Source organism: Phyllobates terribilis, unplaced genomic scaffold (assembly GCF_046119375.1).
Source record: "Phyllobates terribilis strain yellow unplaced genomic scaffold, ASM4611937v1 Scaffold_4__5_contigs__length_816908805, whole genome shotgun sequence".
Taxonomy (NCBI): domain Eukaryota; kingdom Metazoa; phylum Chordata; class Amphibia; order Anura; family Dendrobatidae; genus Phyllobates; species Phyllobates terribilis.
The window spans coordinates 163,418,972-163,441,469 of NW_027362764.1; positions in this window are offsets into that span (position 1 = coordinate 163,418,972).

Here is a 22,498-nt window from a genome sequence, read left to right on the forward strand (position 1 = left end):
CCCCTCATGCCTACCCAGTGGAATCGCTCGCGCAGCAGGAACTCCAGCTTCTTCCACCCGAAGTGTCCAGCTCCGTCGTGGTATGCCTCCATCACCATGGCTGCGTCTCTTCGTGGCACCACTACTTGCCAGAGTAATTCATGCGTCCGGGAGTTAACCATTCTGCGGCACAACTTCCCTTTGTAAAGGAACAGTCGACTCTTCTCTGCCCATAGTTGTTTGGCTTCCTCCGGAGCGTCTGGTTCAAGGCGAGCCTCCGGCCGAGTCAGCATCTCCTTCACCAGTCGGACGGCAGGGTCGCTGTCTTGCGTTTCCGCCCAGTTGTAGTGAGGTAAGGGGTTCAACGTAGCAGCCTGCTTACTCCTTACCCGGTGGGAATACTGGATAGTCCCATGACGGTGGAACGCAGGGAGTTCAATTTCTTCCAGTCCCTCCGGATCTTCTCCTTCGTCCGGCAGGTTGGGCATCCTGGACAGGGCGTCCGCGTTAGTATTGGAGCGCCCTGCCCGGTATTTGATTATGAACTCGTAGTTGGACAGACGGGCCATCCACCTCTGCTCCAGGGCACCGAGTCTTGCCGTGTCCAGGTGTGTCAACGGGTTGTTATCCGTGTACACGGTGAACCGGGAAGAAGCAAGGTAATGCTTAAAGCGCTCAGTGACTGCCCATACCACGGCCAGGAACTCTAGCTTAAATGAGCTATAATTCTCGGGGTTCCTTTCGGTGGGTCGCAGTTTTCGGCTGGCGTAGGCGATTACTCGTTCTTTCCCCTGCTGGATCTGGGACAGTACGGCTCCTAGCCCAATGTTACTGGCGTCGGTGTAGAGGATGAAGGGCTGGCTATAATCCGGGTACGCCAAGATTTCATCCCCCGTGAGGGCCATCTTCAGCTGGCGGAAGGACTCTTCTTCTAGCTCTTCCCATTTGAAGGGCGGCTTCTGGTTCTTGGCCTTCCGGGACTGGCCTATCAGGAGGTCCTGCATAGGCGCTGCCTTTTTGGTGAAACCGGGAATAAACCTTCGGTAGTAGCCTACCAACCCGAGGAACTGCCGCACTTCTTTTACGCTGGAGGGGCTTGGCCATCCCTTAATTGCGGTGATCTTATCGGGGTCGGGAGCCACTCCGTCAGCGCTCACCACGTGTCCCAGGTACTGCACCTTTGGTTTCAGGAGGTGACACTTGGAGGGTTTCACCTTTAGGCCGTAACTCGCCAGAGCTTCGAACACCTCCGCCAGGTGTTTCAGGTGGTCCTCATAAGTTTTGGAGTATACGATGACATCGTCCAGGTACAACAGGACCGTCTCGAAGTTTCTGTGGCCCAGACAGCACTCCATTAATCGTTGGAAGGTTCCTGGGGCGTTGCAGAGTCCGAACGGCATGCAGGTGAACTCACTAAGTCCCATCGGGGTGGTGAATGCGGTCTTCTCCCGGTCCGCCTCTGCTACAGGAACCTGCCAGTACCCGCTAGTGAGATCCAAGGTAGAGAAGAAGTTAGCAGATCTTAAAGCAGCCAATGACTCCTCTATCCTTGGTAAGGGGTACGCATCCTTGTGTGTGATACGGTTGATTTTCCGGTAATCTACACACATCCTCATGGTGTTGTCTTTCTTTTTGACTAAAACTAGCGGGGCTGCCCAGGGGCTACAGCTATCCCGGATTACCCCAGCCTCCTTCATGTCTCTAAGCATCCCCTTGGCGTGTTGGTAATGTGCAGGGGGTACAGGTCGATACCTCTCTTTTATGGGAGGATGATCTCCCGTGGGGATGCGGTGTTCTACCCCCTTGACTCGCCCGAAGTCTAACGGGTGTTTACTAAACACTCTCTCATACTCTTGAACCACCCGGTAGACTCCCTGTTTCTGGTGGGAGGGAGTGGAGTCAGTTCCCAAGTGTAGTTGCTGACACCAATCCTCCATTACTTTCTTAGAGCCGTTACCTTCCTCCGGGTGAGATGGAGGCAAGGGTTCCACAGACTGTATAGAGTTTTGGTTGATGGTATATAATTTTGCTAGCGTGGCATACCGGGGCAGGTACACTTCCCTCTCCCCGATATTGATTATGCGAACGGGCACCCTCCCATGGCGTACATTGACCACCCCCCGTGCTGTCAAAATGGTGGGCCTACTGTCTGAGTAAACTGGTTCTACCATTGCCTGGTAATCTCTACCTCTCAGACCAATAGCTGCCCGGCACCAAATCATCATTTCGCTTTTTGGGGGCATGGCAATAGGGAAAGGGTCACACATTCTTACGCTACCAATCTCACCGCCGGAGAGTTCCACCTGTTGCCGTCGCATCAGTGCCCGGATCTCTTTCTGGAGCACTCGCTGCTCACCGGAGCTGGCGTTCTTGGCAACCTGCTGTAGAAGGAAAATCACCTCTGCAAGACAATTCTCAATTACATTAGTTCCTAGAGTTATTTTTGGGTGGCTCTCATGTTTGTCAATGTCTACAATGATCAGTCCCTGTGCTGCCAGTTCGACTCTACCGATTTTGATGGTCACCTCTTTAAATCCGATCTGTGGCACGGGCTGGCCATTGCTGGCGATGATACTCAAGTCGTCGTCAGGGTAGCGGGTAATATCCGAGTCATTCCAGTACTGCTTAAAGAGCACGTACGGGATAGTGGTGACCTGTGACCCGGTGTCCAGTAGGGCACTCATGGGAATGCCATCCAGTACCACAGGCAAGACTGAACGTCCTCCCACATATCTGTCGCGCCAGTTCGATGGGCCTGGTGATCTTTTTCCTGGGGGTTGGCCCTCTACCCCAGGTTGTGCCCGTTTAAAGAACAGTACCTTTCCATATGTCCGGGTTGATTGCAGCGGCGGCAGATGGGTCGTCCGTCCTCGCTGTATCGGTCACTGGGTCTTCCTCTGGCCGGTGGGGTCCTCCTTGGTCGACGCCACGGGATGTCCTCCGGTCCGGATGCCAGCTGGATCTTCCCTGGGGTGGAAACCTGTAAAGACTGCACAGTTCGGGTTAGCGCAGCAACGCTCTTAGCTAGCTCTTGGACCTGATGGCGTAGGTCTGGAGCCGGGTCATTGTCCAAAGCCTGCGCATCAGCTCCCACAGGCCCTGCCGACAAGGGCGCCGCCTCCTGGTGGTAAGTGATAGCTGGGCGCCTGTGGGTCACAACGCCACCCGGTGCCGGTTCTCGGAGCACCCGGATGGCTCTGTCCTTGAACTGTGCAAAGTCCAGATGGGGATCTTGTAAGGCCATTGCCCGCAACTGGGTTCGGTGGGCATTGCAATATAAACCCTCTATAAATTGTTCAGTCAACAGCCTGTCCTCGTTTCCCACCCCATCAGGGTCGGTCTGCTTTATGGCCCTCAGGGCCTCTTGTAGGTTTAGTGCATAGTCCCTTATACTCTCATGCGCTCGCTGCTTGCACCCGTAGAATCTAAGCTTAATCTCGGCTGAGGTGCGGGTATCAAAGGTGTCCTTCAGCCGGGTTAGTATCCCTGCGACAGTCTTCCTCCCAGGTGGCCAGGATTTTACTTCCCTTTTGGCTGCCCCGGTTAGTTGGGCCACCAGGATGCTCACTTTTTGCTCTTCTGTGAGGGGGTACACCTGGAAGAGGCTATCCAGCTTTTCTCTAAAGTCATGCAGGGTATGTGACTCCCCTGAGTACTGGGGTAGCCAAGCTGCTCCCGGGATATAGGGCATGGTGAAGGGCATAACTGCAGCAGCGGTGGCGCTGGCGGGGGTTGAGGCAGTGAAGCTCTCCTCCGTATCCGACATCTTCCTCCCCCCTAGTGGACCGTGGCCTACCTTGCGATGATCCTGTTCCGTAGGCCGCGGCTCCGCAGTGGATCGTCAGGGTTGAGGACCTTCCGTCGCGCTCCGGTGACGTCGGCGTCTGCTGGGCTCCTTCCAGGACCTTACGCAACGTCCGGACGTGAGGCGGGGCTTCAGTTCTCGCGCGCTTTCGGAGTCCACGCCCCTCTTCTTCCCGCGCGGCGTCCTCAAGATGGCGTCCAATGGCGGGAAAACTCCACGGATGGCGGGAAGAAGGTCGAAGATGGCGCCGGATGGCGGGAAAACTTCGCGGATGGCGGGAAGAAGGTAGAAGATGGCGCCGGATGGCGGGAAACCTCCACGGATAGCGGGAATCTTCACCACTGGTAAGTTTGAACAGTCTTTGCTTTTCAGGCACGCAGTACCCGCTGGTTGCGGGCACGAAATCCTGCCGACTACGCCAAAGTTGACGCGCCCCTGGGCCTGTGTCGCGCTGCGTTGCGCACGCGGGAGCTTACCCGGAGCCGGATCTCTTGAGGGTTGTAGTCTCGTGGCGGCGACCCGGTCCGCGCCCAGGGAGTCAAACTGAGCGGCGATGTACTAGCAGTAGATGATTGGTGACTACGCCACCCGTTGAATGCAGCTATGGAGCTGCCGCTGCAGGGCAGACCGCTGAGGCCGGTGGAAGGATGGTGCAGCGTGGATGGTATAACCCCCAACGGGAGGGGTATGGCCTCAGGGCAGCCGACGTGGATGATGGGGGTAGCAGGAACCACTCAGAGACGGTGCGGTGTAGTTCAGGGTCTTTACTGGTGACAAAGATAGACCCTCCCGGAGTACTTGCTAGTGATAGGGGCCTGGTCAGTCCTTGAGCAGATGGGATCTCCCCTGGCCAGGCGGAGTTGTAGGCCTTCCCAACTAACTGTACTCTTCTGGCTACCTTGCTAGAGGCGGGAATAAGTAGCCCACGTCCCTGAGTGTACCGTGTGGTGCTCACCCGTATGGCCGGTGACTCGGGGCCTTCTAATGGCTTCCGCTCCACGATGGCGGTGCTGGTCCCACGCGTGTGACCGTGCCTTCGGGCTTCTGGGCCAGAGGACCTGAAATCCTCTGCCGGACGGTTTCTGCTGCTGGGTAGGAGTTAGTCCCCACAGCCTCGGACTCCGGGTCCGGTAAGAAATCTTCTCAGTCAGGGCGAGCTCTGTAGCTGCCAGCCCCTGACTCGTTGTAACACTGCTCCCCACAGAGCTCCTGATGTTTCTTGCTATGCTGCTTCTCTTCTCTACTCTTGTTCTGTCTTCTTTCTCCCTCACTCTGCCTCAGCCCCGGGTTTATATAGGGGAAGTCCTTCCCCTCCCAAGACTGGGCAGGAGGTGTGGCATGCACAGGATCCCTGACCAAAGGACCTCCCACCTGCTCTCAGACGTAATATCTCTATCACTGTGGCAACCAGAACCCTGGGGTGTCACACTACTATGCCCAAAAGTATTTACTGGGCTAGATGCAGTAAAAAATTGTTATTAAATACAAAGGTGGTGTAGCTTGGTACAGATGGACTAGTACAATGAGTAACAGACACTGCTACAGGCCCAAAAGTATTTACTGGGCTAGATGCAGTAAAAATTTTTTATTAAATACAAAGGTGGTGTAGCTTGGTCTGATGGGCTACTACAATGAGTAACAGATACTGCTACTATGCCCAAAAGGTTTTACTTGGCTAGGTGCAGTAAAAAATTGGTATTAGATACACAGGTGGTGTAGCTTGCAACACAGATAGGCTACTCCACTGACTAACACACACTGCTAGAGGCCCAAAAGGATTGGCTTATCTAGATTTAGCCAAATGCTGTGAAAAACACTTGCACAGCACTGGCACAGACCTGCCTGGCAAAAAGTGCTAGGAACTGCTGTAACCTAGCCCTCAAAAGGGCTGCAATTACAACTAGTCCCTACTCCCTAAACCTATCTGTCTATTTAAGAGCAAATTCGCTTGCAATTCACACAGTTACAAAGTATAGCGTCCACAGCAGCAGCGGTGCCGTCTAACACTCAGCTGCAGCAGTGAGAAAATGGTGGAGACGGGGAAAATGGCTGGGTCTTATAGGGCAAGGACATGTGACATACACAGCCAATGACACATGCCCTTGCTTGTGTGAAAAAAAAGCACTTCGCTGCGTGTGTGCGCTGCTGATAGGCTGACAGACTGCACCTCCCCACTGTAAATGCGGGAAAGAAAAAAAAAAAAAAGGAGATCGGCATTATTTCTGCAGAGATCCATCCCCTGCCCCTCCCACCGCCCACTCTACACTGAAACTGTCTATTAACATTGATTAACAGTATTACTGTGAAAAAGTCCAGTTACGATTTTGGTGCATGAACAGTTATCGAACATAACCTCGAACAGCCGGATTTTTTACAAATCGTTCGGGTTCGTCGAACAACTCGAACACCGCCCAAAACAGCTCAAATTTGAGATTGGCGAACAGTTCGAGTCGAACACTGCTCATCTCTAATAATTATATAATTGGCCAAGAATAGGGTTATTCCTCATGTACACATGCAAAGTGGTGTGGGGCGGTAGCGCAAGGTACTCGTCTCTTACGCCCTAGCATGTTACGTGAAAGTAGGAGTCATGGCGGTGTGTATAAACTTGTGCTGTAGGGTGTGCTACATCTTTGCAGGCTGCATGTAACCAATGACTTTGGTTGGCCACGACAACAGGATGTTTGACAGCTCAATGAGCAATAAGAAGGAGAGGTGGCGCCAATAGCGCTGTTACCCAGATAACCAGTAGTAAAAAGAAGGAAGACGCTCACCTTGATGAGTTGCGAGAATGCACAACTCATATGATGGTAAATGGAGTGCTGCAGGAGACACCAAACCTCAAGGGTCCGAGTACGTAAGTAGTGGATGCAAGAAGTGTCAGAAAATCCGCGCTCCTTTGGGTGCGAATAAGGATGCAATATCCAGTGCTTAGTTATGAGTCCATTTATTAAAGCTAAAATTAGATGCGTTTCGTGGACGTCCTGTCCACTTCATCAAGTGCTAAACTATGCTATCACAGAACTTTTCCTTTCTTGGCCTTGTTTCAGAGAATATGAATGATAACAAAAAACCTTTTTCTCCACTCATGGTTATTGGTTGGGTGAAGCTATTTATTGTCAAACTACTGTGTTTTCTCTTTTTAAATCTTAATGACATCCAAAAACATCCAAATGCCCCTGATCAAAAGTTCACATACCCCAGTTCTTAATACCGTGTATTTCCCCCTCTAACATCAATGACAGCTTGAAGTCTTTTGTGGTAGTTGTGGATGAGGTTCTTTATTTTCTCCGATGGTAAAGCTGCCCATTCATCTTGGCAAAAATCCTCCAGTTCCTGTAAATTCCTGGGCTGTCTAGCATGAACTGCATGCTTGAGATCTCCACAGAGTGGCTCAATGATATTGAGGTCAGGAGACTGAGATGGCCACTCCAGAACCTTCACTTTGTTATGCTGTAGCCAATGACAGGTCGACATGGCCTTGTGTTTTGGATTGTTGTCATGTTGGAACGTCCAAGTATGTCCCAGGCGCAACTTCCGGTCAGTTGAGTGCAAATTTGCCTCCAGTATTTGCTGATAACGTGCTGCATTCATTTTTCCTTCAACTTTTACCAAGTTTCCTGTGCCTTTGAAGCTCACACATCCCCAAAACATCAGCGATCCACCTCGGTGCTTTACTGTAGGAATGGTGTTCCTTTCATCATAGGCCTTGTTGACATCTCTCCAAATGTAACGTTTATGGTTGTGGCCAAAAACTTCAATTTTGATCTCATCACTCCAAATTACCTTGTTCCCGAAGTTTTGAGGCTTGTCTCTGTGCTGTTTGGCGTATTGTAGGTGAGATACTTTGTGGCATTTACGCAGTAATGGCTTTCTTCTTGCGATTTGACCATGCAGCCCATCTTTCTTCAAGTGCTTCCTTATTGTGCATCTTGAAACAGCCACACCGCTAGTTTTCAGAGAGTCCTGAATTTCAGCTGATGCTATCTGTGGGTTTTTCTTTGCATCCCAAACAATTTTCCTGGCAGTTGTGGCCGAAATTTTTGTTGGTCTACCTGACATGGTTTGGTTTTTACAGAGCCCCTGATTTTCCATTTGTTAATCACAGTTTGAACGCTGCTGACTGGCAATATCAATTCCTTGGATATTTTTTTGTATCCCTTTCCTGTGTTATACAGTTCAACTACCTTTTCCCCATTGACAATTCTTTTGCTTTCCCCATGACTCACAATCCAGAAACGTCAGTGGCTGGATGAATGAGGCAAGAGTCTGTCTGGATCCCAGAAACTCACTCAGCTTTTATGCACACACACTGATTATAAGCAAACAGGTCACAGGTGAGGATGTTACCTTTAGTAGCCTTTCAAACCCATTCTGTGCATGTTATCAGGCCAAAATCACCAAGGTATGTGAACTTTTGATCAGGGTCATCTGGATGTTTTTGGGTGTCATTAAGATTTAAAAAGAGAAAACACAGTAGTTTGACAATAAATGGCTTCACCCAACCAATAACCAGGAGAAAATTTTTTTTGTTATCATTCATATTCTCTGAAACAAGGCCAAGAAAGGAAAAATTCTGCCGGGGTATGTAAACTTTTGAGCACAACTGTATACTGTGGAGGGTGGGGGGGGGGCGGAAGCGGCGGAGGAGTGGGGCACAGGAGGCAGCAGCTGCCTGCTGCAGCCTATACTTGTCCCGCTGCTAAAGAAAATGAATATTCAGTGCTCCCCATGCATATGACCGTGGGGAGCACTGAATATTCATTCTCCTTAATAGCCAGCACACAGTGTAACCACAGCGCCACATGGGAGTGAAGAGGGGTGAATATTCATGCTGTTTAATAGCGGGCACATGCGATCGCCCGGCAGCTGCACGAGCCGCGCTGCGGCTACACTGTGTGCCGACTATATAAGGTGTGTGAAGTCACTGCTCTCCGCGCACATAGTCCCGGCGTGGGGTGCATTGACTATTCCCACAGCTGATCCCACCTTGTGAGGGTGCATAGCAGTGACGCCATGCACGGCTCACATGGTGAGATCAATGCTGGCAGCAGAGCAGGACGCAGCGCTAGAGCACAGGGAAGAAAGGTGAGTAAAAGTGTTTATTTTTTTTATGTGCAGCGTGATGGGGATTAGGGGTACTATGCATACCAGGATGGGGATTGCTGTACCATGCAATACCAGTATAAGGATGATGGGTACCATGCATACCAGGATAAGTATGAGGGGTGCCATGCATACCAGGATAAGGATGAGGGGTGTCATGCATACCAGGATAGGGATGAGGGGTGCCATGCATACCAGGATAAGGATGAGGGGGGCCATGCATACCAGGATAAGGATGATGGGTGCCATGCATACCAGGATGAGGGGTGCCATGCATACCAGGATAGGGATGAGGGGTGCCATGCATACCAGGATAAGGATGAGGGGGGCCATGCATACCAGGATAAGGATGATGGGTGCCATGCATACCAGGATGAGGGGTGCCATGCATACCAGGATGAGGGGTGCCATGCATACCAGGATGAGGGGTATCATGCATACCAAAATGGAGATCAGGGGTGGCATGCATACCAGCATACCAGGATGGGGATGAGGGGTGCCATGCATACCAGGATGGGGATGAGGGGTGCCATACATACCAGGATGGGGTTGAGGGGTGCCATGCATACTTGAATGGGGATGAGGGGTGCCATGTATAGCAGGATTGGTGTGCCATGCATGCCAGGATGGGGATGAGGGGTGCCATGCATACCAGGATGGGGATGATGGCCATGTATAATAGAAAGGGGGGGCATGTATACCAGAGTGGGGGATATTAACACAATTGGGGGACATTACCCCTATAACAGTGTCAGCAGCAGATCCCTTCCCCCTTAACAGTGCATCATTATCATATTTTTTGCTTAAGTTTTTTTCTATTTTCCTCCTCTAAAACCTATGTGCGTCTTATGATCCGGTGCATCTTATAGTCCGAAAAATACAGTATGTTGCCAGTATGGCTAATACTTATCTTCTCCGTCCACGACACTGTGGATCTCCTGCTCGGGGCACTCTCTTCATCTCACTTACTGTGTCCCAACTAGGCAGTTACCTTTATGAGTTATAAACTCTGGGCTGTAGTGCCAGGCATCCTGACCCAGGACCTGTCTTTGTTCGATCACTCTGTACTTTGGGTCACTTCTTTCTTGTTCTCTTCATTAGGATCTCAATATCTTTGTCTCTGTCTCCTCTGTCGTTAGGGACACCCACGTCATGTGGCACTGCTCACATCAGACCTTAGGTCTTTTTTCTCCACACTCTGGGCCCTTTCTAACTTCCTGATAGAAAACTGTCTCTGTCCCTTTGGCTTAGCTCCTCCCACTCTAGGCTAGTCCCAAACATTTACTCTCACTTTCCTTACTTTCAGGCTGCACACAACATTAACATCATTAACACAAATCATAATTTAAATTATACAACATAATATTACACTTGTTCTTCAAGGGGTAAGTTCCGGCAATATGTCCATCTCCTTACACACACAGGACTGCTTATTCTGAAATTGATAATGAAATGTTTCCTTTCCATGAGTCTGGAGGCAGCACATTATACCCCTCCTCCATTGATTGTTTATTGCTGTACACTGTACATACAAATGTGATTCCTGTCCAGGGGGCTTTTTGTGGGATATGTTGTGGACTGGCTGCTCTTAATTGGTCAAATTCCAGTAATTACTTGTTGTCTTCTTTTAACCTAATAAGGAAAGGACAATGTTTAACTCTTTGGTGTGCTGCCTTATGGAATGGAAAAATTTAGATAGGAAAATTTGAACTTCGTTGTTATAATATAAAATAAGCCTCTTAGCAAATATTTACATTTGTATATTTTCTTTACATCTTGTGTTTGCATTTTCTATACAGCCTTAGACAAGGGTCATATGAGCATATAAATCAGACTAATGTTATCCGAATTTTTATCGGATATCACTCAGACCAATATTATTGAATGGAGCAGTGCTGAATTGATGCCCAATTTTTTTCAATGACAGAATGTGTCTGTAAAAAAAAAATCGCAGCATGCTGTGATTTCACTCTGAATTCGGAAGACACTCACCCATTCAAATCTCTGGGTACGTGAAAAACATCGGACTGTACTCGGATGACATCTGAGTACAGACAATTTCTATGCACTGACACAATGGATTAGATGGAGGAATTTTGTTCTCCTTCTGCTCCTCACAGTGTGCTATGGTTCTCTCATCCAATAGAATTGGATCCCACTAAGCTGATATTTGGGTCAAACGCTGATCAGAGTTTAATCAGAGTGTCATAAGCAAAATCGACTTGATTCTCTCGCATGAGAGAATCTACGGTTGTCTGACCCTGGCCTTATATTGTGTTGTCTGCATATTTCCTTCCATTAGTTGACCAACATTATAATGATTAAATTATAGCTTGTAACTGTAACTTGAAAAACTGTAGGTGTTAAGCATTCATGACTTGTTTCGCCTGCTAGCGGCATCCTCAGGAGCCCAACCTGCTTCTCCCTGCACCACTCTAGTTGATTGACAAGCCTCTCCCCAGGCAGTGCTGAACTAGTCTAATCTCTCCCTATTGTCCCCAGCTGGCCCTTTAAACCATGGTTTCTCTGAAACGCCAGGGCATTCCAGTGGAAAACATACCTGGATGCAATTGTGCAGTCATGCTACCTATTGATTGAGTGGACTGACAGGTTCCCTTTAAACTATCATTGACCACTAAAAAATATGCCAATAAATTAATGATCAATATTGGGCTGATGGCTGGTTGCAGGACACATAATGAGCTACTGCACTGTCCTTAATAATTAATGTTTACAAATTAATATGGCAAACCACAGACCAATAAAGATGTTGATAAAATTGACCATTAGAAGTTGGATACTTTAAAGGGGTTCTCCAGAACTGTAACAATGATGGCTTTCCCTTAGACTATGTATCATAGCTTTCTCTATTTGTTTTTCAATATCTTAAAAGGTAAGCAAATCACAATAGTGAACAGTTATCCACAACTATCATCAATTGAAAAGAATGTGTAGCTTTTTACATAGCTTTGAATTTTTAAAGTAAAATATATTTAACCGATTAATATGTTTTACTTATATAAAAATGCTTCTGTGTGATAAATCTTAAGTTGCCTATTTTAGTTCAGCAACTATATTGTTAACTAAGGCTGACACCTTGTGGACATTTCAGGTAAAAAGCAACATGTGGTTGACATGCAGTCGCCCTCTGGTGGTTACTTATAATAAATCACCTAGATTAAGTAAAATTTATGGGAAACTTTTCCCAGAGTATGTAGAACTTTTCAGTCTATAAAATGACTCGAACAAAGCACATTAAGCAAATAATGAGCATAGTGCAGTGAATTGCTTTTATGTGCGCACCGCATACATAAGGAATGATAAATATGGTCCCTACCATAGAAATCTATTTATTATATATTGTAGTTTGATCTTTTTTATTACTGTTCAGTGCACAAGTCATTATCTGACTTGAGAACCAAGCATTTCACTAAAGTCTTATATTTATGAGTTGATTTACACTCTGTGCACAATTATTAGGCAATTTGTATATTTGATAGTTATTTTTATTATTGAGCCAACAAGAGAGCGCACTGTCAGTGTACATTGAAAAGGGGAGAACTTGGCGAGAAAAGCAAGAACAGCCAAACAAACAGATGGCAAAGTGCTTGGTCTCTGATTTTCTTGATAGCCAATTTCTCTCCTTTTCAATGCAATGCGCTCTCTTGCCAGCTCAAAACTTCTTATTACAGGCGGTAAGGGAGCGCAGTGTCACTGTGCGTTGAAAAGGAATATCATGCAGGGAGCTCATACTGAGCAAACGTCAGAATTGACAGCTAATGGATGTTCAGTAAAGCTAGAACTAGCCAAGGCCCTGAAACTAACGTCACTGATGATCATTACATGGTGGGGAATGCAGCTGTAGCAGTATCCCAGCATGCATTGGTAATTCCCAAACAAAATGTCATCAAACTAGAAGTAAAAAAAATTAAAAATAAAGCAAGTAGATGGAGAAGGGTAAAGACTTTTCAATTATAGTGCATTAGAAAGTTAAAAAGGGATTATATTATTACATTACGTAGATAGCCATTTAGGATCAAAATCAGTGTTAGTTTTAGGTCACTCCTTTAAGGCCTTTACTGACTAGCCAAGCAGGGGAGGACTTTGATGCATGAAATGGAGCAGTGTCCTGGATACAAATCATGGTTTTCTTGAAAGACACAGATTTATTCCTATAACACTTATTGAAGAAAGTGTCTTCAAAAACTGCCAGTTTGGGAGTTGATTTTTGAGTCCATCTTCAACCCAAAAAAAGTTCAACTAGCTCATCTTCGATAATACCAACCCATAGCAGTACCCCACCTCCACCTTGCTGGAATTTGTATCGAAATGGAAATCTGTGCCTGTTACTGATCCAGCCACGGGCCCATCCATCAGGTCTATCAAGAGTCATTCTCATCTCATCAGTCCATAAAACCTTTGAAAAATCTGTCTTCAGATATTTCTTGGCCCAGTCTTTACACTTCACCTTCTGTGTCTTGCTCAGTGGTGGTCGGGTTTCAACCTTCCTTACCTTGGCCATGTCTCTGAGCACTGAACACCTCGTACTTATTAATTCTGCAGACAGTGTGCATAAAATCTGTTTGAACTAATTGATTATATGTACGGTCCATGCAGTTATGACAATGTAATGGAAATGTCTTGTGCAGATAAAAGATGGACCTCACAATCATTTCTTCTGTCTCCTGGTGTATATTCAGATATGTTTGTGACGCGCCCCCTGGGCCATGTTGTGTAGCGTTGCGCACGCGGGGAATACCCGGAGCCGGATCCGATAGGGGTAGTAGTCCTCGTGGCGGTGACCCGGTCCGTGCCCAGGGTGTCAAACTAAGTGGCGTTATTGATATGATGGTATTAGTGTCCGACTACGCCACCCGTTGAATGCGGCTATGAAGCCGCCGCTGCAGGGCAGTCCGCTGAGGCCGGTGGTACGGATGTGCAGCGTGGATGGTATAACCCCCAACGGGAGGGGTATAGCCTCAGGGCAGCTGATGAAGCAGGAAAAGATGATAGTGGTAGTGGTGTGACAAGGAAGCTCAGAGACGTGCATTGCAGTTTTCACAGCTTTACTCACAGTTGGTGTTCAGATCACTTCGGCCAAGAGTGACCACCCGAGCCGTGCTGCGTCCACCAGGTGCGGGACTCGGCCAACTCCCAGGCAGTTCCAGAGCGTGGTCCTGAGCTCCCCTCTCTTCCTTCCTACTGGCCGTCCCCACCAGGGATCCACCTTTGTCCAGCTCCCTCGGGCCTTCTGGTGGTGAAACCTCTCCCGGCTTCCCTGACCCTATACGTGGTATGCCTTCCTGGTGGATATGGCGAGGGGTCGCGCCAAAACTTGTCCACGACCTCCGGTTCCTGGCTGAGGATAATTGGCCTCCACCAGTTTGGGATCCGGTACCCTGCTCTGCCAACCCTTCACCCGTTTCCGTTCTCTCGTGGGATCTCAGGGTTCCCTCTATGCTTTCGTCTCTGGGCCTTTCCTGGTGTTTCTGTTCCTCCTTCTTCTCCTTTCTCTCTCTCTCTGCTTCAGGCCTCCTCTCCAGGCCTGGCTCTGGAGCTGGGCCCAGACTGAGCCACAGCTCCCTGTCAGCCCTCTCTGGCTGAGCTCCTCTCTGCACAGAGCAGACCAAAAAGACCTTGTCCTAAGATGGTGCCCACCTTATATACTCCCTCTGACACCCGAGCCCAGGTGACAAGCACCCAATGGGCTCCTACCTATGCCCAGAGTCCCTCCCCTGTCTGCTCCTACACCACTAGGATGTTCCTCCCCCCTCCCCACTCCAGCCAGGGACAGAAGCTGTCGTACCTGCACATCTATCTGGTGGGAGTACCGTTGATCTGTCCCCCGGAAATGGGGTGAGTGCTGTGCATGCAGCTATCTGAGCCCAGTTCCACACTCCATCCTTACCCGGGAGTGGAATACCACACCTCTGGTCTGAGGTGCAATACCCCTGTAGCAGCCGAGTCCTCGGGGTGCTACATTTGATTTCAAGGCAGATTCTAAATCCCATTCATGTGTGCAGTGTTTCTGCAACATCGTTCATATGCATCCAAAAATTTCCAAGAAAAAAAAAAATATTAGTAAAAAGTAGTATGCTACTTATTTATGAGGATATTACATGGCAAAGTCAATGGGCTAACGTAGCACAAAATTCGATATCTGCAGCAGAAATTCAATTCAGTGATATCAACTGTGGATCATTGAGTAAAATAGATGTTAGTGCAGTATGAGAATGTTACACGTTTAGACGTCCGTTTTCTACGTACACGTTTTATCCATATTTTTCTTGGAAGAACATGTAACTGTTATAATCTATGGAGCTGCACACATGTCCGTGTTTCTTTGCGTGCCATTTGTCCGCAAAAAGATCACAAAGACATGTTGATTTTTGATCTGCATCACAGATCAAAAATAACTATGCAAGTCTATGGGTTCGTTAAAATCACGCACATCACGAAGATGAGCAATCCATGTGCTGTCCATGACTAATATTGCAATGTATAGGTGAAGCTTTGTAATTTATTTCTTTTTTTCATAATGACTGATGAAACACTGCTGATAAAAACTTACACACTGACAAAACTATGATAGAAATTTGGATGGAAACCACTGATGACCCCCAGACCGTGAAAAATAATAGATGTCTGAATGAGGCCTTAGTATAAGGGTGCACAACATTTTTTGGTCCAAAGGTCACATTGTCATACTGAACCAATCCCAAGGGCCACAAAAAAACGTAAAGGGGTACTTACGTGACTACATCATCAGTTCCACCATCAGTACATTAATATATCACCAAAACCAAGTTTTGAGTATTTGAGGAGGTTTTGGAGTTTCTGCTTAAAATAAAATCAGTGTGAACACATACTATCTTAAACTGAGTTTTTGAAGCAGAAACTCACCAAATCCTCCTCATAATTTGAAATCTCAAAGTTTTGAGGATTTTTATGTTTAAAAATAACCATGAAGCACGTTATGGATTGCTACATGTGTATAAAATCAGAACCACAGCAGCACATGAGTGCGGTGCCAGAACCACCATCAGTTTTTATAAAACAGGGTTACTACATTCAAGAGGAGGGTGCTGGTCATCTTTTGGCAAAAATTGCTAAAGCGAGGCAAGGCCCAATCTGAATCCCAGCCATTAGAACATCCACTGGCAACATAGTAACAGATGTACATGATTCTCTCAGAGTTTCATAAAAACTTTTATTCCCAGTTGTATTCCCCTAGGTTGTCTAAATCTGTTTGAGAGACCGATGGGTACCTAGATAAGATTCAATTACCCACTCTAGGGGCAGACCACAAGGCTTCTCTAGATGCCCCTTTGACATTGGAAGAGTTAGAGGATGCACTTGATACATTTCAAAATCATAAGGCCCCAGGGTTGGACGGTTTCCCTAGTGAATTATTTAAAGAACAAAAGGAGATCCTCCTGCCTAGACTGCTTCAAGATTTTCAGGAATTATTGGAGAGAAGGGAACTCCTTAAATCAATGTCAGAGGCAGTCATTACAAAGCTATCAAAACCTGATAAAGACTTACAGAATTTTACAGGCCCATTTCCTTACTAATGATGGACATTTTGAACAAAGTTTTATCACAGCGCCTTACTAAAGTTGTCTCCCAGTTAGTAGGTTAGGACAAAAATGACTTTATGAACGCAAAATCTGCAGCAATTCATTTGAAGAGGTTGTTCCTTAATTTGCAACTTTCTACTGGTGAAGAGGGAGGCCATGCAGTGTTGTTGTTGGATGTGGCAAAAGCCTTTGATAGCATTAAATGGGATTACCTTTGGTTGGTTTTACACAAGATAGGCTTTGGGGAGGTTTTCCTGTCAAGGGTTCAGTTGCTGTACTCAAACCTCTCAGCACGTATTAGGGCCAATAGTGCCTTGTCTGGCTCCTTTAATTTGTTCAGAGATATGTGGCACCCCAGGGGTCTGGTTGCCACAGTGGTAGAAATACCATGTCTGAGAGCGAGCATGGGTTTTCCTGGTCAGGAGCATTATTGCATGCCACACCTCCTGCCCCAGTCCAGGGAGGGGAGGAACCTGCCCTTTATAAACTGGATCTGGGGCGAGGTTAGTGAGTTGAGTCCAGTCAGAGCAGCAGCAAGGAGCTCTGTAGGAGCTGAAGACCAGGGACTTGAACAGAGCTCGTCCTGGCAGAAAGACGCAGAGAACCGGACAACGGAGTCCGAGGCTGTGGGGATATCTACATCCAGCAGCAGAAACCACCTGGCAGGGGATTTCAGGTCCTCTGGCCATAGAAAGCCCGGAGGCTCAGTCACACGCAAGGGACCGGCACCGCCATCGAGGAGCGGAAGGCACCAAAGGCCCCAAGTCACCAGCCATACGGGTGAGCACCACACAGTACACTCAGGGACGTGGGCTACTGCACGACTACAGCAGGGTAGCCAGGAAGAGTGCAGTCAGACGGGAAGGCCTATACCTCCACCTGGCCAGGGGGACTCTTGTTTGCTCACAGACTGACTAGGCCTCTAATGTTAGCCAGTACTCCCGGCAGGGCCTTCTTAATTACCAACAGTAAAGACACTGAACTGCACTGCACGGACTCTGAGTCATTTCTGCTGCGCCCACGCACCACAACCCTCACCATCTATAAACACTGCCCTGAGGCTATACTCCTCCCGTGGGGAGTTATACTACCCTCTGCTGCACACACCACACCAGCCTCAGCGGTCTGCCACGCAGCGGCGGTTCTCAGTGACCGCAATCCACGGGTGGCGTAGTCGGACATTTAATCATAAAAACCACAGAAATAGACTGCCACTGGTCTGACCACCCAGAGCCACGGGACCGGGTCGCCGCCACAGAGACTACAACCCCCAGCATTACACAGACCTGGTTCCGGGCATTCCCCTACACACACGGCCCAGGGGACGCGTCAGATATACGACAGGGGTGTCCATTGTCACCATTGCTTTTTGCATTGGCAATAGAATCCCTTGTGGAGGCTATAAGGACTAACCAGGCAATAAAGGGATGGGTACATTGGTCAGTGGTGGAGAAAGTGGCTCTATATGCAGCTGTTTTGGGAGATACAGAATCATCTCTGATTAGTGCTATGTCCGTTGTTGATGAATTTGGGGACTATTCGGGATTAGGTATGAATTGGCATAAGTCTGGTCTAATGCCGGTGGATGCTCTCTCTCCAGATACTGTGGTTTCTCAGACACCTTTATTGGTGGTGAGGGAATTTACATACTTGGGAATTAAAGTGTCCAGGCATCCGAGCCCCTTTATTTCACTATTAGATATCAACTCATTATTTCTTATATTCCAGCAGAAAATAAATGCATGGTGTAAACTCCCCTTATCAGTTGTTGTACTAACTTGGTGAAAATGATCCTAATGCCATAACTTTTGTATGTCATTCACAATAGCGCGGTTTGGATACCACTGAAATATTTTTATAAATTCAATCACTTTTTAGAAAACTTATATGGAAAAAAGGGTTACCTTGTATCAGTAATAATTTATTGGAATATGAGAAGGATGAAGGTGGATTAGCTGCTGCTATCCCTTGGATCTACTTTTAGCATCCCAGCTGCAGCTGATGAGGGGATGAAATATGGAACTGCAAACAGGTTCAGTGGCTGGACTACTTTTGGCACACACAGGTAATAGGGCCATTTTGCTATCCCTGGAGGCAGGATTCCATAGTTTAGCCAATGCAAAACATCCGACCATTTCGTTAATGGTCAAGGTGTAGTAAAAAGTAAACAGCTTATGGGGTTTCGGGTTTCACTAAATTTACTCCAGTTCGGCGGAATTCAGAGCTTCCAGAGTTCTTCAGGCTGGAGAAACCATTGAGGGGGAACAGTGGTAGTCAATACTTTCCTCTGTTCAGCAAATATCCAGTAGTGATGCTCACAGACGTTCACAAATTTAGTTGCTACACAGGAGGGCTCTCAATTTCTGCACAGAATTGGGTTTAGGGAGGATGCTAGTTGTCCTAGATGTGGAATGGCTCCCGCAAATATTATACATATGTTTTGGAATTGTGTCTGTCTAAGCGATTCTGGAATAATCTGTTACACTATTTGCAAAAAGTCTTTGTACTACATATTATACCAGAACCAATAGTTTGTGTCTTGAGTTATGTAGGTGAGATAGCAGTAGATGAAAATAAGAGAATTTCCGTGAAACCTATGACGCGCCCAGGGGATGGGGATGACTTGGCGCCCCGGCCTTGTTGTTGCCTGATCGTGGGGGATGTCGCGGTGGTTGGCTCCCGGGCCCGTACCCTGGGGTCACTCTTAAAAGAAAGGGGGGGAAATTATATGGGATAGGGGAATGTTTGTGATGCCACCCGTGGTGTCTGGTGAGGATCACCAGCACTGCAACAGTCCTCTGAGGCCGGTGTTCAGGCAGCTTAGTTGGTATGGCTCCCCACAGGTGGAGCGGGGCCTCAGGGCAGCGTAAGTGTAGGGATGTGATGCACCCCCTGGGCTGTGCGTGCAGGGGAATACCCGGAGCCGGGTCTCTGTGCAATGCTAGGGGTTGTAGTCTCCGTGGCGGCGACCCGGTCCCGTGGCTCAGGGAGGTCAAACCAGTGGCGGATCTGTTAACTTGGTTTTTAATGTTTAAATGTCCGACTACGCCACTCGTGGATTGCGGTCACTGAGAACCGCCGCTGCAGGGCAGACCGCTGAGGCTGATGTTGTGTGCGCAGCAGAGGGTAGTATAACTCCCCATGGGAGGAGTATAGCCTCAGGGCAGTGAGTGCAGATGGTGGGGGTGATGGTGCGCGGGAGCAACAGTAATGACTCAGAGTCCAGTAATTCAGTCCAGGGTCTTTACTCACAGTTTTACACTCCAAGCCACTTCTGCAGGTAATGGATGCCCACGTCGTGCTGTGCTCGCCAGGTGAGGGGCTCGGCCAACTCCCAGGTACCTTTGTAATGCTTTTCAGGACCCCCTTCGTGTGTCCTTTCTCTGGCCTGTCGTACCCCACAATTGACCACTTTTCTGTCCAGCTGCCTCGGGCCTTGGCGTGCAAACGTATGTTCCGTTTCCCTGGGTCCTATATGGTGCCTTCCTAACGGGTGTAGTGAGGGGCTGTGCACGTACAATGTCACGGCCTCCGGTTACTAGCTGAGGGTAGTTGCTCTCCTCCACTAGATGAGGGATCCGGTTCCCTTTCTTGGCCTGAACCCCCTACTCTGGTAGCGGCGGGTGTGCGGTGGCGGCTGGCCGGTCCGCACCCCTGGGGTCCCTTCACTCCACTCCTGGAGCCTCCTCTGTTCCTCTCCTTTCCTTCCTTCTCCTCCAGGCCCAGGCCTTAAGACTTGGCCTGCCTGCGGAGCAGAGTCCATGCAGAGCCTCTGCTCCCAGCCTCCTTCTCTCTCTGCTCTCTCCCACTTTCTACTACTCCCTGACTCTAAGATGGTGCCCACCATATATACTCCTCTATACAGTGCACCCGGGATCTACTCTCCCCACCCACACACTACTGGGTTCCCCCTTCCTAGGTGTTCCCTCCCCCCACTCCAGCCAGGGACAGGGGCAACTGTAGATTTTGCCATTCCTAATATTGTAGCAATTTCTCGGATGTTTTTTTTCTGTTTTTGCAGCTTAAGGATGACTCGTTTCACCTGCATGGAGAGCTCCTTTGACCGCATGTTTACTTCACAGCAAAACCTTCCAAATGCAAGTGTAGCACCCTGAGGATTCGGCTGCTACAGGGGTATTGCACCTCAACCCAGAGGTGTGATATTCCACTCCCGGGTAAGGAGTCTGTTCCTGGCTGGAGTGGGAGGGGGGTGGTACATCCCAAGTAGTGTAGGGGCAGATAGGGGGAGCAGCCTGGGTAAAGATAGGAGCTCATTGGGTGCTGGTCACCTGAGCTCACACATAGAGGGAGTATATAAGGTGGGCACCATCAAAGATCAGGGTCAGTCTGTCAGAGTAAGAAGCAGAGGTCCAGATGAGCCTGCAGAGAGAGAGTGGAGCAGAGAAGGAAAGACCCAGAGGGGACAAAGAGAGGACTCTGAGAACCCAAATTCAATCCCCGGGTGAAGAGTCGGCAATAGGGTACCGGATCCCAAACTGGTGGGGGCAAAAGCACACCCTAGCCAGAGACCGGAGGCCGTGGGCAGCGTCTGCCACGGCCACCCACCACATCCACCCCGAAGGCAAACCACGTGGAGGGTCAGGGAACCCAAGGCCAAGGGTCTCCCAACAGAAGGCCCGAGGGAGCTGGACCTAGGTGGATCACTAGTGGGGACGGCCAGAGGAAAGGACAGAAGGAGAGCTCAGGGTCACGCTCCGGACTTGTTTGGGGGTTTGCTGAATCCAGGACCTGGTGGACGCAGCACGGCTCGGGTGGTCACTTGAAGCTGGAGTGACCGGAACATCAGCAGTGAGTAAATACCCTAAACTGCACAACCCGACTGTGTCTTCACTTAACATCTATGCTGCACCACCACAACCCCCATCCTCTGCACCTGACCCCCTGAGGCTATACCCCACCCGTTGGGGGTTATACTACCAAAAGCTGCACCAACACCATCAGCCTCAGCGGACCCTGCTGCAGCGGCGGCCATAGTGACCGCAATACAACGGGTGGCGTAGTCGACATTAAGAACTTTGTAACATCTGTAGGACTGCCACATACTCTGAGCTTGACACCCTGGGCACGGACCGGGTCACAGCCACTCGGAAGACTACAACTCCCATCTGATCCGGCTCCGGGTATTCCCCTAAAGAATATGGCCCAGGGGGCGCGTCACAAGCACCACACCTCAAATCAACTCCAAGCCTTTTATCTGCTTAATTGAGAATGACATAATGAAGGGATTGCCCACACCTGTCCATGAAATAGCCTTGGAGTCAATTGTCCAATTACTTTTGGTCCCTTTAAAAACAGGGTGGCACATGTTAAGGAGCTGAAACTCCTAAACCCTTCATCCAATTTTAATGTGGATACCCTCAAATGAAAGCTGAAAGTCTGAACTTCAACTGCATCTGAATTGTTTTGTTTAAAATTCATTGTGGTAATGTCTAGAACCAAAATTAGAAAAATGTTGTCTCTGTCCAAATATATATGGACTTAACTGTAGGTCCGTGCCCAGGAGGTGCCGCGGCTTCCGGGGCGATTGGCTCCGCGACGGGGTCCAGGGGCAGGCTAGTGGCGTCCAGGCTAGTATCAGGGGCACCGCCCTTATCTGCTCCCTTCGCAGCGCTGCTCTCAGCCTCCGATGGTCCTCCTCTGTCCTCAGGGGCAGGCACGCTGTCGGGTGCTTGCAGCGCCACTTGCTGCCGGGCCGCGACCCGCCGGCCCATCTCTTCTTTCCACCCCGCGATGTCCTACCGCTACGCCTGGACCATCCTCTGGTCCAAATCCTCCAGTCCAGCCCGGAGGAATTCAGGGTCCTCTCCGGGGAGCTGGGCCATCAGCTCCATGAGGCTGCACGGAGCCGCTTCGGCCTGCAGCAGGCCACTTGTGAGGGTACCGGGGCTGGCACTCCTCGCCATCTCCGGGAGTGGTCCGCCAAGACTGATCCAAACCACACCCTGCCCTTCGGTTTTCTTTCCCTTCCGCCCCTGTTGGGGGTGGTCCCAGGGCAATCTGCTGACAA